This window comes from Coturnix japonica, chromosome 8, assembly GCF_054131305.1.
Source record: "Coturnix japonica strain WE chromosome 8, WE-NBRP24, whole genome shotgun sequence".
Lineage (NCBI taxonomy): Eukaryota > Metazoa > Chordata > Aves > Galliformes > Phasianidae > Coturnix > Coturnix japonica.
In genome coordinates, this window is record NC_140670.1 from 9,387,371 (window position 1) to 9,403,608 (window position 16,238).

Genomic DNA, 16,238 nt, shown 5'->3' on the forward strand with positions numbered 1-16,238 from the left:
CATTTTCTAAGCCTACAAGCTTTCTAAAATATACCCTCCAAGTCAGGTATAAAAGGCACTTATGAGAGGAACAGAATCCTGAGAAATGGACAGTATCGATCAGTGAATCTTAGTGGGAATTAAATGGATTTACTACCTCTGTTCACTTTTTTCTCTTAAGAACGATTTTGGTATATTTGCAAAGTAGTAGCTTTCAGAAGCAATGACAAAGCATGGTAGTTCACAGAATGCTAATAGAGAAAAACATGATTCAGGTATTTTATTATTGATGCAAATATATGGAAGCTCATTCTTTGTCTTTTTCATTTCTTTTACACAGGCATCAGTGACAGGCTTCTCTACCTAAATGCTCTAAATCCCTGAGAGAGAGAGATATCTTTGTGGATCCCAAACTGTATTATCAAAAATCAACCTTTCTCAACCCCGTGAAGACGCAGATGTGCCAGAAATGCTGAATGGATTGGAAAAGGCAGAGCAGGCACCAGCCAGCCTGCAGTGGTTTTTGACCACTTCTAAACAGATTGGTGAGTTTATTGATTTATTCAGCTGCTGGATTAATGCCAGCATGTGTGTGCATCCTATTCTACCTTGGTGCTCCTTACACTAAACAATCAGACCTACACTGTCCTTTAAGAAACACCCTTAACGTGAAAAAGAAACTCCAGAGCAGCAGATTAGAAACTTCAAAGTAATCCCTTCTTTTTCTTTGCTTGGCTTGGCTTGGCTTGGCTTGGCTTGGCTCGGCTCGGCTCGGCTCGGCTCGGCTCGGCTCGGCTCGGCTCGGCTCGGCTTGGCTTTCTTCCCCCCCACACTCCCCACCCCATATTCATGTCTGCCTTTGGAATTTAGTTGTGACTGTGTATAGTCCATAATAAAATTCACACATCTCTCTTTTTTCAAGGGGAATTAATCAGCATTGAGTTGGTCCTGCCAGTTCTAAACAGATGAGAACACCCCTTTTCCACTGATACTCTCTGATCCCTGTGTTGCTAGTCTCACCAGATACACATTGTAGTGAAACAGCTGTAAAGAATAAGCTGAGGACTGGCTCTTAATGCATTTAGTTTACTGAGATGCAGTTTTTTGATATCTGATCTAGAATCTTCTAATTTTACAGCTGATGTGAAGCTATTGTCTCCTTGCTAAGGCAAAGAATGAGGAGGAAGGAAGTGCAGGGAGGTGATGAGAAATGTCTTGAAGTTGCTGGTGTTGCCTTCTGCGTGGCTTCTCAGATATTGTGAGGGATTTCTCAATGACAACAGGGGAGTGGTACTAGCAGTGCATGATGCCATTGTCTTGAGAGGTAGAGGGGGAAGAAAAGTATCACTGTGAAGATGCAGGTCATGGAGGGTGTTTGTGCAAAGCTGGGAGACATCAGGGGCATTTGTGCAAAGTGGGTGTTGGTACTGGTAGAGGGGTCTGTTGAGTAGGGCTTGAGACTCAAGAAATGTGGCATAAAAATAGGCAGCACAGGAAACAAGCTGGGGTAGACCTCAGCAGGTAACTATGGTGATGATAGTTTTTGTGTTACCTGAGTAAGTTTGGATGCAGAAATTGCCTGCTGGAAAATGAATTTCCAGGCACATGAAAGAAGCTTAAAGGTGGACAACACAGCAGAAGTAGGTCTGGTACTAAAATCTCTTCTTGGCTTCAGCAGTGTTTGCTCACTGGCAATGTGCAACACAAGAGAAACTGCATGTGGGTCACCTGGAGGGCTTACAATAGCCACCAGTCCTTGTGTGCTCCTATAGTTGCCTTGGCTTGGGAAGTCAGCAGGAGTACTAAGGCTATGAGATATGCTGTTTCTGGCAGGCTGCATTTCTTTGTTGATCACTTCATTAGCCAGAGCAATAAAAACAAGCAGGAAAGCAGACGTAGGCAGTTAGGCTTTGGCCTGACCATAAGACTTTCTGAGCTGTAAGAATAATTTCAGAAGAGCAAACTAAGGGAAATATTTTGCTTAATAAGTTACAGCATCTCATCAGCCACATATCACACAATGCAATTTTATGAACTGTTGCACTTTGACTGGATATAAATGGATTGTAACTGATAAGCCATAAAAAAATAATAGTTACTTTTAAGATTTCTAATGGAATAAAAAACATTGCAGTAATGAAAAAACTGACATTTTAAAGATTGATAAAACAACAGAAAAATGTATTAGCTGAACAGCCATGTATATTCTTGCAGTATAACAGGCCTATCATCAGAAGATAGCAAATGAAACAGGATGAAGGTAGTCAGAAACTCAGGAAACTGAAATTGGAAGCATGCAAATCTGTTAAGAGATTGAATGAAGAAGGTATTATCTGAAACTACATGGAAACTAGTACTTGAGCAGATTTGCATTTCCAGGTGCTATTAGTTTGGTCATTGTATGATGCTGTTCAAAATCATCTGCTTGCATGGTTAGAGCAAAAATCTGAACCTGTGCTCTTTTATTGGGATTTGCTGTCTAAGTATTTAATTGGCCATTTTCCATTCAAGTGAAATCGAAGCTTTATAAACCTCCAAGTCATTTCATTTTCAAGAATTCCATCTTCCTCTGCCCTCTCAGAAAGGGTGTAACCATTTGCTTGTGACAGAAAGTATCAAAGGGGAAGTCAAACAATGCATGGTCTAATCAATATCTGTAAGTGAATGTCATAGAGTAATTGAACCACATCCTCCAAGGAATTTTTCATTGCAACCTGTTACAGTAATGAGAGGTCAGCATAGAAGAACTGGTCTAGATAGAAGATTAAAGGCCCCTGGTAAAAATGAGTCTTTTTCAAATGTAAATTCAGAAAATACTGGAACAGAGCACTATTTTTGTACTTAGATGCAGCTTTCTTTCTAAATCAGCACCAGTGTTTCCTTAAATTAAGAAATGCAATAAACACTGGAATTATTGGTGACATTATGTGATTGTAGCATGGCTAGTTATCTGTATGACCCTCTGTTATTTTTGAGGACTTGTTTACTGAAGTCAACAGTAAAATTCCATTAATTATTAAACACTTTATTTTCTTTAAGGAGAAAAAGTAAGATAAACACAATTTTCTTAGATAATTTGTGATTATAAATTGAATGACTTGCTTAAGATCAATGTTAATTAATAATGTATAACATTCTTTTTCAGTCACCCCATAAATATAAAGCTGATTGAAGAAAACAGAAAGCATACTAAGGGCAATATATCTGCAGGCAGTGATAAGATTTCTGTGTGTATGTTCCAATTTATATGAAATTGATTTCACACTGCCACTAGTAAAGGTAGGTTTGTATCAATCAACTGAACATATGAACTAGCAGGGGAACACTTAACTATAACCTTCCCCTCGCTCAGCTGATGCTCAAGGCCCCACTTGTTGGAGCCTGTCTGACCCTCCTGTGCCATGAGTACTGTTCTGCACAGCTTTGCAGGACAAAGACCTACATTTCACAGCTATTCTTTTGAGCAGCTCCTTCTACGTTGTGTATATGCCACGAAGCCCTTCTTTGCTGCTCAGAAGCAGTCTGTGTGTATGTCCTGCACAGGGCACTTTGCATATCTGAGACAGGAACTGTGCTGCTACATTCCTGATAGTGGATGGTGACTGAGGGGGAAGTAACTGAGAGCACATAGAGGGAGAAATTCCAATGCTAAGGCATGCAGCTAAGTGAAGTTCTGCAATCTTCATAGTCCCTGAAGTCTGCATCAACAAGATTAAGGTCAACATTCTCAGCTGATGAATATAAGGACAGACCAATTACTGTTTAATTGTTCAGAGCTTTGCCCTCAGGTGGCTGAAATAACTTTAGTTGTTGCAGTAGGCCTAACAGATTTTGTGAATCTGACCAGTACTTCCTTTTGTTGTCTACCTCCACCTCACTCCCCACATCAAACAGTAATATATAAGAAAGAAGCTGAACAGGGAATTGGGTAAATAGTTTTTGATCTGGTATTTATGCATAGATACTGTTAACACACCCCATTCTGTTAGTTGCATCAGTCTAAACCTAAATACAAGAAAAACTCTTTCTGATTGTCGCTGATGAGCAGAGAGTCTTTTATATGTAGAACAATCAGAGCTTCAGAAGAAGTAGAAAGTGCAGGTGGCAGCTTTTGAGGCAAAGTGCAACTCACCTCCTGGAACATGCAGCAACTTTTCAGAGAGAAAATAAAACAAATACTCTTATTTTTGTAGATAATCTGTGCCTGCAGTTGAAGGTGTATGACACTGGATTTAAGATGAAGGGGTTTTTGTTTTTCTTTTGAGTAGGAATTAAAAGCTGGAAAATGTGAATCTCCTTAAATTGAGCCTGAGGTGCTCTGTGCTGCAGGCCTCTTTTCAGCTGTGAAAGTCAGTAGTTTGTTAGGGGCTGAGAGTATCATCTCTGAACCAGTGAAGGTGAATGAAGCATGGAGTGGTACCTCATGGATGAAGAGGGAGTTTTTGTTTTGGGTACAATGATCCGGAGGACGAGAGCAGGTGAAGTGTTAAAATAAGGTCTGAAACCAGCAGTAGTACTGAGAGCTAAACAATGCAGTATGCAGGGAGGGCAATAGATTGTATAAAGTAATGACCAGATTTACAGACTTAGAAAGTGGTAAAGAAGAAAAATGCACTTAGGTTAAAAGCAAGCAATAAGTTCCTGGACAGGTATGAACATTTCTGAACAAGAGAGAATGAGGTTGGGAACACTGCATGAGAACCTGCCATAAAATCAGTCTCTCTGACTTGGAAACCTTCTGGAAGTGACATTAGGATTAATTATATGAATACGCAGGGCTGTTTTATGAAAGAGATCCAGCCTAAGTTGTCAAATACTCACTCCAGAAATCACTTCAGACATGAAGTGCCCCAAACTCTTGACAACTTGTGAATTTTGGAAGTGCCAGACAGTGCTGTGTGTGTCACTCAGGTGATCATATGGGGATTTGTCTGTGAAGTGCATTAACTGGCAAGAAGACTATGCAAATAAAAGAGCGTGTGGAGACAGCAAAGTGAAAACCAGTGGGCTCAGTGATTTGTGCTTTCACAATATGGCTGTAAAATTAAACAGGATGGATTCACACCCCTTGCAGGGCTAACGATGGATTCCCTTCCTGTTCTCTGATTTTGGACTTACACTTTTGCTCTCTGCTGGACATTAGGTTTAGTGAGCATTCACTTTGGTGAGCCAAAGAATAGTATTGTCTACTGCTGTGTACAGGTAGAAGTCAAACAAGCAAGTGAAGCTTTTAGACATGAAGATTCAGAGGCTGGAAGCAGATTGCCAGGAGATGGTGTCTTAAGAGTATGATATTATTTCACTGGAATAACCTTGCATGGTTAATTGGTTTTGTTAGAGCTACCAATATATTGTATCTTATTTCCAAATTCTATACAGATGCTTCCTCCTTAAAAAGCTGTTTATCAGTTGATACTTGCTTATTTATCTCTTGACTCAGAATACTCTCCAGTGCTTTTCCTACATTTGAATCCTGTATTCTCAGCCAGTAATTATGGCTAGAGCCTGGCTCTTACCAATACATGAAAGCAGGTCCAGTTTATATTCCAAAAAATTGTACTACTGATTTGGATCATTTTTTATTTATCTTCTCCTGATTATTTTTTTTTTTTAACTGAAAGCTCTCAAAAGCAACTATTTTTCTTAAGTACAAGTTACTCTATAATTGTTAATCATTGTTACTAATTACATCACTTTCAAGCATGAAATTTCTCAGCATCTCCACAAGGATGTCAGTAGGAGGGTTACAGCATGAATAATGCTTAAAGTAGAGCACTTTTGTGATTTCCATTTTCAAAGCACAAATTGAAGCTAAAACAAAATGTATATTTTTCTGGCATTACACTACCTTCACTTCCCCTTTACATACGACAACAATGGCCCCAAACCTCAAGTATTCTGAGCACATGTCTAAGTAACTCATCCTTTTATTTTGTTTGCTTCTCTTACACTGATTCATGACCTGCATTTCTTTCAAATGGAAGAAGGGAAAAAAAAAACAGATACTGTTACCATACACAGCAGAGACAGAAAATCACAGAGATGCCAAGGGAAATTTTCAAAGGCGGCAGGAATACCCATTCTTTACATCTCTGAAAGATAACTATGTTCTATCACCAGCTGACTATTAGTTGATAACGTTATTCCAGTGAGATAATGTTATGCTAAGAATCACCTCCTCCAAAGAAAAGTGGGAAGGAAGTGTATTTTCACATCAACTCCTGAAATTTGTCTTTTATAGAAATAGGAAGGATAGTACTTACATATGTTACATCGTGACAGTAACTTATTGCAGAACATTATTTTGTCTATAGGGAATTGCAGTTCTGAATGACTTTCAGTGTCCAGTTGGCATCTCATTAGGGGTACTGGTACTTCTCTCCTTTATGGGTGTTCTAGAAGAAAGACATATTTCCAGGAAGAACTAGGCATTAGTCTCTAAGTCCCTATGCATGCTTTTCACTAGTATGATTTTTGTCTCCCTTGAGTCTTTCTATTGAAATACTCCTTAAAGCAAAGGAAGAAATTATTTAAAAACTTTTTAGCTCAGAATGTATTTTGGAGATGTTCCAGAGCAGGTCTTGCGTGTTTTTATTAATAGACATTAACTACAATAATACAACAACAAGCCTGTAAAATGTAGATGGATAAAATGGCTTCAGGCAGCTAAGAAGCTGGCAAGAGGATCTTTGGGTTACTGTATTATATTTCTTATTCGTAAGAACTGGGGGGCTATCACACAAAGTTTAGGAAATCCTACAAAAATCCTAGTGATGCACTGGCTAGCAAAGAACAGGTGTTCCAAGCAGGCTGTCTCTTGCTCTGTGTTCCTGTGAAGTAGTCACAAATTATTAAGTAGGTTAAAGTTGCATCTGCTGAAGGCAAGGAGAAGTAAAATTAGAAGTTGCTTAAAATGACATTTCAGCCAACTAAAACATTTTCTTATAAGGACTCAGTCAGTTTTACCTTCCCATTTTACTTTCTTTAGACTGAACTTAGTTGAAATGTTTCGTGTTGTAAGTAAAGCTCACTTGTTTCTCAAAGGGACAAGCCTCTTCGGAAGCGAGAAATTCTGAAATAATGTGACATGGATATGACTAATATATACTATTAAAATCAGATTTCTCTGAGGGGAAAAAGGTTCAGTGTGAACTGTAGAATAAATGCCTGTGACATAAAAGCCTGTAACAAGAAATTGAAACTAAGTTTCATACCATTTGACAGTGAAAGCTTGCAAAAGATTTTGTCTTCTTAAGATGGACCCCCAAAATAAAATTAAAATCTTATTTAAAATAGCAGAATATTGCAGCAGGAAGGCATATGAATGCCAGATTGACAATAATAAGAAAGTCTGCTGAAAGAAATGACAGATATGGTTTTTTGAAAAAATTGTGTTAGCATGCAGTACTAGATAATCTATATGATATGTGACTAGTCTAATAAAACCACTGAGAGAGGAAAGCAAAATTATATAAAAATATCATGCTTTAAAAAATAGTGAATAACAGAAGACAAAAATGAGAGTCAAGCAATAGTTTTACCAGAGATTGTTTAAGAAATGGCAGGAGGAATGCTGTGTTCATTAAAATTACCCAAACCATTCACTCTTCCATATGTTGTGGAAATGTGATGTTGCTGTTCATTTAGTACTTCTTGATTTTTTTTTTATTTATTTTTTTTGCTACTTCTTAATAAAACAAGCTTTCAAAAAACTTACAAGCTGCAAACTAGGTGTTTACTAAGGAATTTTGCGGTACTGATTTGATTGTGGAGAACAGTAAGAGCTTTCTCTGAGCAGCCTGGACAACCCCATACCTGCTAGGTGTGAGTGGAGTCCCCCTGAGATCACTTGATGAGAAGGAGGAAGTTGAAAGCAGAAAGTAGCCTCATGATCACAGACTCTGGTTTTCATGGGAAGCTTTAGCCACCCTGATATTTCTGGAAAAGCAACACTATCAGGATCCATACTCCAGGTGGTGTTCCTGCAATGTGCAGATTGAAAGAAAGAACTGCATGGGAATGTGCAGACTGGGGACAGCAAGTTGCAGTGATCATACAGTAGTGGAGTTCAGAATCTCATATGGAAGAAGCAAAGCAATAAGTAGGATTGTAACCCTGGACTTCAGGGGAGCAAACTTTGACCTCTTGCACTTGGAGTTGTTCCATGGTTTAGAGCATTGGAAATGAAGGAGGTTCAAGAGATTGGCATTCAAGTACAACTTCTTCCAAGATTAAGATCAGTGCACCCCTATAAATAAGAAATCAGGCAAAGGTGGCAGGATACCTACACGGATGAGCATGCATGGAAAAGCTCAAATGGAAGAAGGTCTGTGGAATATGAATGAAGGTTCTGGCCACTTGGGAGGAATATAAGGACACTGTCAGAGCATGCAGAGACACAATGAGAATGGCTACAGCCCACTTGGAGCTAAATCTGGTGAAGGAGGTCAAGGTCAACAAGAAAGGCTTCTTCAAGTATGTCAGCAGCAAAAGGAAGGCAAGGGAAAGTGTGGACCCATTGCTGAATGAGGTAGGTGTGCTGGTGATGGAGGACACAGAGAAGGCAGAGTTACTGAATGCTTTGTTTGCTTCAGTCTTTACTGCTAAGACTGTCCCATTGGAATCCTAGCCCCTGAAGATTAGAGAGGCAGTCAGGAGAAAGGAAAGCTTCTCCAGATCTACTTAAACATTGTCTAGGCAAATCTACAGTCCTCAATTGGATGCATGTACAAATGCTGAGGGAGCTGGCAGAAGAGACTGCCAGATTGGTGATCCCCCCACCTCTGTTCTTCACTGGTAAGGCCCTATCTGGAGCACTGTGTTCGGTTCTGAGTTTCTCAGTTCAAGAAAGACAGGGGACTTCAAAAGAGTCGGCCACAAAGGACTACAAAGATGGTTAGGATCCTGGATCATCTTCCTTGTGAAGAAAGGCTGAGATACCTGGGACTGTTAGTCTTGAAAAGACTGACAAGGGATCTTACTGAGGCTTATAAATATCTAAAAGTCAGGTGTCAACTGGATGAGGCCATACTCTTTTCAGTGGTGCCCAGTGACAGGACCAGGGGCAATGAACACAAACAGGAACATAGGAAGTTCTATACAAACATGAGGAATAACTTCCTTACTTTAGGAATGACAGAGCACTGGCACAGGCTGACTAGAGAGGTTGTGGAACGCCCTTCTCTGGAGATATTCAAAACCCACCTGGATGCTTTCCTTTGTAACCTACTGTAGGGAACCTGTTTTAGGTGGGGGCTGGACCAGGTGATCCCTTCCAACCTCTATGATTCAGTGATTCTGTAATGGTGTAATGGCCAGTTGTGATGACTGACCAATTGTACTATGGTACCTTTTTTCCCCTCAAAGCTTTGTTTCAGGCATATCCCAAACAGCATCACCGTTCACCTCTTCTTAAGGCACTATGCTGTAGAATGAGCAGCATTTACTGTGGCAGGCCAATCAATTTTTGCTGTGTGTTAAGCACAAAGTGCAGGCTTTAAAATGTCTTGTCCAGTCATCAATTTGCCATAGGTTAAATTGTGTACATTTTCTTTTACCTCAGTACCTGTGTTAGTGATTAGGTGTTTGTGTAGTCATGAAATAAAATCAAGAGAAAATTCTCAAAGTTAAGATGGTTTTCCACCTGTGGAGTCGAGACCTTCTTGTGGAGAAGTTCTCCACTGATACCCACTTTCCAAATACTGAATACGTCTTTCAACCTGAAACAAAGAATATTATTCATCTGTAACAAAGGTAACATAAAAGACAGCACATTAGGATAGGTTTCTTTTTTCATCTCCTATTAGATGATGTTAAAATCCCAAAGGAAATAATTATATCTGAACATTTTAATAAAACTTAAACTTTAGTTAATAGCACTTCTGTTTAACACTTGATTTGGAAAAGCATTGTGGTTTATTGATATTTGAGCAGGTGCAACAAATGTGCTGTCCTGACTTTAAATTAATATCTGATACAGTCATGAGAAGTGGTTATTAAAATGGACTTGTCTTCTGTATTAATTAGGATTTGCTCTCAACTCTTCTCTGAATGTCTCTGATGGGAAAAAAAATATATACATTTCTCCAGAACAGATGGTGTCTTTTGTCAGGTTAACTCAAATAACATGTCTGCTATGTATGAAGAGTTATGTAGATAATTAATTTATCTCTTCTTTGACTAAGCTAAGAAAAGTTAGACAAAATCATCTACCAAAGCTCTGTAGAAAACTTTGATAACAGTTTATGTATAGCGCTGGATCCAATTTATGTTCTTTTGCTTTTGTTGATTTGTACCTTGCTGTCAAGGCTTTTTTGCCTTCTGTAGGATCATTGTGGACCAAAATTATTTTCTGCAGTGTAGGAAGAATGAGAGCAGAAATCTAATCCCAAGCAGAGTATTGACATTTGCTAGCCCCCTTGTATTCAGCAGTGACCTTAGTTTTTATTTTGTTTGGAGATCAGTGTAAGACCTGTGTGTTTTTCCCCTCCCTAGCTAGTAGAGAATTCAGCACCCTGCAGCATGGGAAGCTTTGACTGGGAATATTTTTAAAAGATGGCACAAGGAGATGAATTCACTCTCCAATGCACTGTACTAGCCCAGGACAACAGATACTTTTGCAAGGTGGGACTTTACCAAAGCTGGTCTTGTAGATTTATTGTTCTGCCTCTGTAAGAAGATTCTCTAAAAAAGACAAATGATGCATTACAATTTACTTTTCATTTCATCCACTAAAAGCGTTAAGTACCATAATTTATTATCAGTATTTCATGGGAGAAGCTGGGATGCTAATGTAGAAATATATGATGGAAGTTTGAACTTCTTTTATCTCTACAAAGATTAAAAAAAAAGGAAGAAGACAAATGGCTCGTGCTTGCTTAAGTTCTATTTTTAACTGTCAAAATGCCAACAAATGTTATTAATCAAATGTATTTCAGAATGGCCCATGTTTTCAGAGTGCAGAACAGTCCTGGGGCTGGGTGACAGAATGGAGGATAGGTGAATGGTCTTGTAAATTTTGATGAAGTTTCTTTATAGTCCCAACACTGAGAAGAAAGTATTAAGCCATGCTGTGAGTTTGTGGAAGCCTAGAATACTTCCAATGAAAACCGAGAATCTCACTGAGGATGTTTCTGTGCACTCAGGAATGACTTTTTTAACAGAAACTCTCATAACTCAACCACCTGTTAGCTGAAAACACTGCCTAACTGCGAGTAGCTTGGTAACTCCCTACTAGCCGGTATGTTACATGAGCTGCCCTCCCTTTTCTATGTCTAATGAATAATGGAAATGGTGTTTTTTACTAAAGCTTACTGTTCAGTGAATGGCAGAATGATGTGTGACCTGAATAAATATTTAAGTATATTAGTGTCAGTGAAATTTTCCCCTTGCTGTAAAATGCATTTCAGAATATGTGAGGCAATTCAGAAGGGTAAAAGCGGTGAACTGGATTTGTCCCAGATTATATATTGTAGTTTACTCAGCCTCTTCTTTAATTTAAAGGCTAAATAAATTTTGATGAATAACGACATCTTCATACATTTTAAATTGAATTTGACTGTGAAATGTCAACTAGGCCATATAAACCAATACTAAAATCAGTAAAAACAAAAACAAGCCTGTGCAATTGTGTGTGGTGATCTGGATGCACAAGATTAAAGAAAGCAGCAATTGGAGTAAGATCGGCGTGACAGAATATAAATCTCTTAAGTTAATGCCAAGACAAGGATGGGCACTTTTTGAAACAGAGAACTATGAGGGAATTAAACTTTTTGAATGCTGAAAGTAGAGTCCGTTTTCACATCTGCTCTAGCCCCTAAGTAGGAATTTTGTTCAAGATGGGATATTTGTGACACAGATTCAACCCTTGCTAAACTCATTGCTGTATTTATCCTAGACAATGAACTTTGGTGCTGATACTTGTTTGGCTCTGATACATCTGCCACAAGAAATGATTGCCTTCCCATTTTAGAGATCGTGCAAGGTATTTCTGATAGATTGGCCTAAAACATCTTCCTGTGCATCTTTTATCTCCAGATGGTTGATGTATCGTCTTCTGAAGCCCTCTCTCCTCATTCTTGTCTTTCTCATGGAGAGAGGCAGAAAATGAACAAAGAATAGCACTAAACGCTTTCCCTATATTACTCAAATGAATTATTTTTTCCTGTGTATCAAGTTTAGTTTGTTAAAACCCCTCATTTTCTGAATACTGCTCAAAATAGAAACCCTTTCCTCTAAGTGATTTTTTTTCCTTGTGCAATTCTTTTTTTTTTTTTTTTTTTTTTTTTTTACCCATTGTCATAATACCTGTTTTTGTATGGATTTTATGTGTTTGAGATTCACAGTGAAAGCACAGCTGCTAATTTGTTCTGGCAATTTGGCTGGAAATTGCCAGGTACTGAGCACTCCCAGACATTTTAATGGAAAGTTTCAGCTGGACTATCTCAAGGGTGTGCTTATTTTGCTTAAACTGATTCAGTCATTTCTCATCATTTCTAAAGCTCTCAGCTTGTTACTTTTTCAAGTCCAGATGAATGAAAAGGATTCTGTCAAATGTTTTGAGGCACACTCTTTGTTGCAAAGAACATCTACATACATGGAAAGCATTAGAAAGTGTACTGAGTTATTTTAACATCGGAAGTATTTGTATTTCTGCATCTCTTAAAAGCATTTGCATCAAGATGATGTATGTTGCAATTTTTTGTTTAGAGCATAAATACCTGTTAGGTATTTTTGGAAAAAAAAAGTCAAACTGGAATGGAGTTCAGACTGTTGTGTATGCATGTCACGGATTATGAAGAGAGAAGGAAATGTACAGAGGTGGTTAAGAACAAGAAACACTGAAAACCAAGTAATCCAGAGTTAGGCAATGGACAGGCTGTGCAGCATATTAATTAGTTTTTACATCTATGGGAGCTATCTCTATCTGTGTGTGATAGTCAGTTCAGGCTACTGTATGGAAAGAAGTTCAAGGATGGACATGAACATGACACAAACAATTGGACAAGGGCAATTGTCTCAGCAGAGTTCAGTGAATACCCCCTGGCAGAGGCACTCTTGCCTTGCCTAGTTCATGGTACATCACTTAGACACTGATGGTCAAAGGCAGTACTTCATTAAAGTCATTGGTTGAATTTCTTGATTGAAAACTTGAAATCAATAGCAAAACTTCTATCAGCTTTTACTTGGAACAAGATTTCATCTCTTGCTTTTGGTAAGTACAGAGAAATTGTAACTACAAAGGCCAAGGCTTTCAAAGCTACCAGGAAGATTTCGAGCGCCCTGAAAACATGAATTGTGGGTGTTCATTTTCCTTGGCAGTTCTTACAGTCTGAACTCTATGTTAATGGATAACTGTAATGAAATATTGAAGACCCTTAGAGTTAGGACATGTACGTGGATTGCTGAAATAGCCAGTCAGCAAGGGCCAGACTTCAACTTGTAGTTGCACGAAGGTTCAGTTACAGGGCATGAGATTTACAGCATGCTTTAGAGTGATATTTTCCTTGCAAAAAGAAAACCTGAGTTGCAGACTTAAGAGACTTTGACAAAAAATGTGAATTAGAAATACATAGGAATACCCTTGAGGTTGTTGACACTGAGGCTGTCAAAGGAGGGGTACAAATAAGATATGTACAAGGTACCTATCCAAAAGTAAAGCCTCCTGTTTTATTCTGTTAGCCCATGACATTGGAAGTGAATGCTGGTGGTTTGGCAGTAGAGGCTGAACCTTCCTGCCAGTATTTCATTACATATTGATGCTGTGTGACAGAATTGGCATCTGACATCAAAGTGAAGATGAAGCAAAGGTTTGAAACTGAATTCCTCCATGCAGAAAAAAATGGCGCCCATTGACATTTATAAACACCTACTGAATATTTGTAGACACTAACCACTGGATGTGAGCACAGTGAGTCGGAGGGGTGGTGCATTTCAGCAGTGGTGACAGTGAGTCACCTCTGCCAGTATAGACTATTCTGAACACAGCAGGCAGGCTTTTGTTCACCTCTGGTAAAAATGCAGAGCTAATGGTAGTGCCAGTGCTGAAAAATAGTGTTTTTCAGCTGAGAATTTGCTCTATCAAGTAGTGTTATTGTGCTCTTTGCATCTGCTGTAGTTTCCATGGAAATGAATAGGAGACCTCACTTTTTGTACAATCTATGTAGAATCATGAAAATCTTTTTTCACATCTACATGCTTTTTGATCTTTCCAGCAGAAAAACAGATACCATTTTGTCAGCTAACATTATAACCATGACATAATCCACTTAAATGCTGGTTGTGTGAACATGTAAGAAGTAACTGCTGAAGTTAGCTTTTTTTTTTCCCACCCTCCATGATAATCCATGTATTGGTATTAAAGCTCAATGCTTCTTTTGAAGCAACACAACTTCTTTTTTTGAAGAATTTTGTAGGCATGAAAGATAGAACTGAATTCACCTGTGAACTGTAAGAAGTGTATCTTTGTGAGATTAGAAGAATTCCTACAGTCTCCTGGGGGTTTGCCTGTGCTATTTGAACCCTAAACTAAGTCTGTCATCTGCTATTTTCTTTCTGGAATAGAAGCAGACATCACAATCAGTGTGATTCACTATCATTCTTTGTCTTGTCTTGAAGAATATGTTCCAGTGAAAATCTGATTAGGGCAGAATTCTCCTCTCATGATCTGGTTGCAACACCTGCCAAGGATACGATACTTTTTAGTCATTCATTTGTTGAATCAAAACCTGCCTTTTTTTTTTTTTTTTTTTTTCCTCATGTCTCTCCAGTTTGTTTTGAAATCAGAACAGTCAATCACTTATTTTCCCAGACTTCCAAGAAAATGAAATGAGAAGAGTAGTGAGACTGAGAAAATTTACCTATCAGCCATTTTCATTATGTTCTCCTGTTTGCAGTGAAGAATCTGCACGGTGTTTGGATTTTAGACAGAGTACTTATCCATCTTATATTGCTCGGCAATGCAGAACAGCAATATGAATGTGTGCTTCTGTTTTCTTTTACCAGTTCACTGGGATTAGGAAGTTTGAATCTTACCCATGTCTGTGTAGGGAGAAAGTTAATTCTTTACTAATGTTCATAGAGTTAATTGAGAAACAATCCTATATGAAGTACTTGAACTTTTTTTTGTATGCTTAAGTTATATTTTGTGCATTTTTAAGTATTTATTCTTTTAATGATACAGTTCTCTTCATGAAGTATTGTAGGTTACCAAGAAATAGAAACTTTCTTAGATGTTACCTTGTCTCCTGACTAATCCAAGTAAATATTCCTACAGACATCAAGCAAATCTAAACTCTTGCCAAAAGTCCTGTAATGTCAAATCCATAGACCTGATCCAAGGGAAATAGTTATGTATTATACTATTAAATACTGATAGCTCTGTATTTACAAAACCACTCTAATAACAACCTGAACAAATAACTCACCTGGAAGATTTCTGCTGGAAAATGGATGTTATGTTAAACAGACTAGTTGTAAAAGCTGATTTAGCTGTGAAATCTGAAGTATTGTTACTAAAAGATATTGTGCTTGCTGACTTATTTCAGATCCTAAGACTTACTAGCCTGGCAATGAGGTAGATCAGCTTTAATCTCTGGAAGAGACCACAGTTTTTGTAGGTTCAATCTGTTACACAAAGAGGCAATAAGTACTTTCTGTATATCTAGAAAATAGATTTTTTTAAAAATGTGATTAATATGAGGTCAGTTACCCAACAAGGGCATTTTACGCCTCCAGCATGAGAAGACTAAAGATAAGTACACAGAAGTACTGCCTATGCTTCTCATAATTTTTTTCACTTGTTTTCCCCATTGTTTTCAGGTGTCAGTAACCAAAGATCTGCAATTTACAGAGCAAAGGGTAGGGCGGAATGATTCAATGAGAACAGAGGTTAAATGAATGTATCTGTTGTCACTGAATGGAGCTGCTAGAAAATTCATGACTGCCAGAAAGCTTTCTGCTTCCAGAAGGGAAAGCACAGACATTTCAACAATCAGCTACTGGCTCTTGGTCTCAGCTTTGGGTAAGTGAATATTTTAGTGAACCACAGTAGTGTGGCTAGTTCACTGAAATTGCTAAAACCAAGGTGCTGCATGCAGATAAGGCAGAAGACAAATACTTGTGTAAAATTAACAAAAAGCATGAAGGTTTTGAAATAGAGAAGTCTAGGACAACTTTGTCAATTCTTCACACTGTTTGGATGATAAGGTGATATTTAAGCCATTACATTATTAAGATGATGTGTTGCTGATAATTAAGTG

At 38.2% G+C, this 16,238-nt stretch overlaps 1 long non-coding RNA gene across 1 annotated transcript in view; it reads left to right on the forward strand.

The window, feature by feature from the left end:
* Positions 1-16,004, forward strand: part of LOC116653630 (uncharacterized) — a 41,683-nt gene extending 25,679 nt beyond the window's left edge. Inside the window, exons 2-3 of the long non-coding RNA XR_004307829.2 lie at positions 320-524; positions 15,799-16,004. This is a non-coding gene — a long non-coding RNA (uncharacterized LOC116653630). The remainder of the gene's footprint in view (positions 1-319; positions 525-15,798) is intronic.
* The last annotated feature ends 234 nt before the right edge of the window (positions 16,005-16,238 follow it).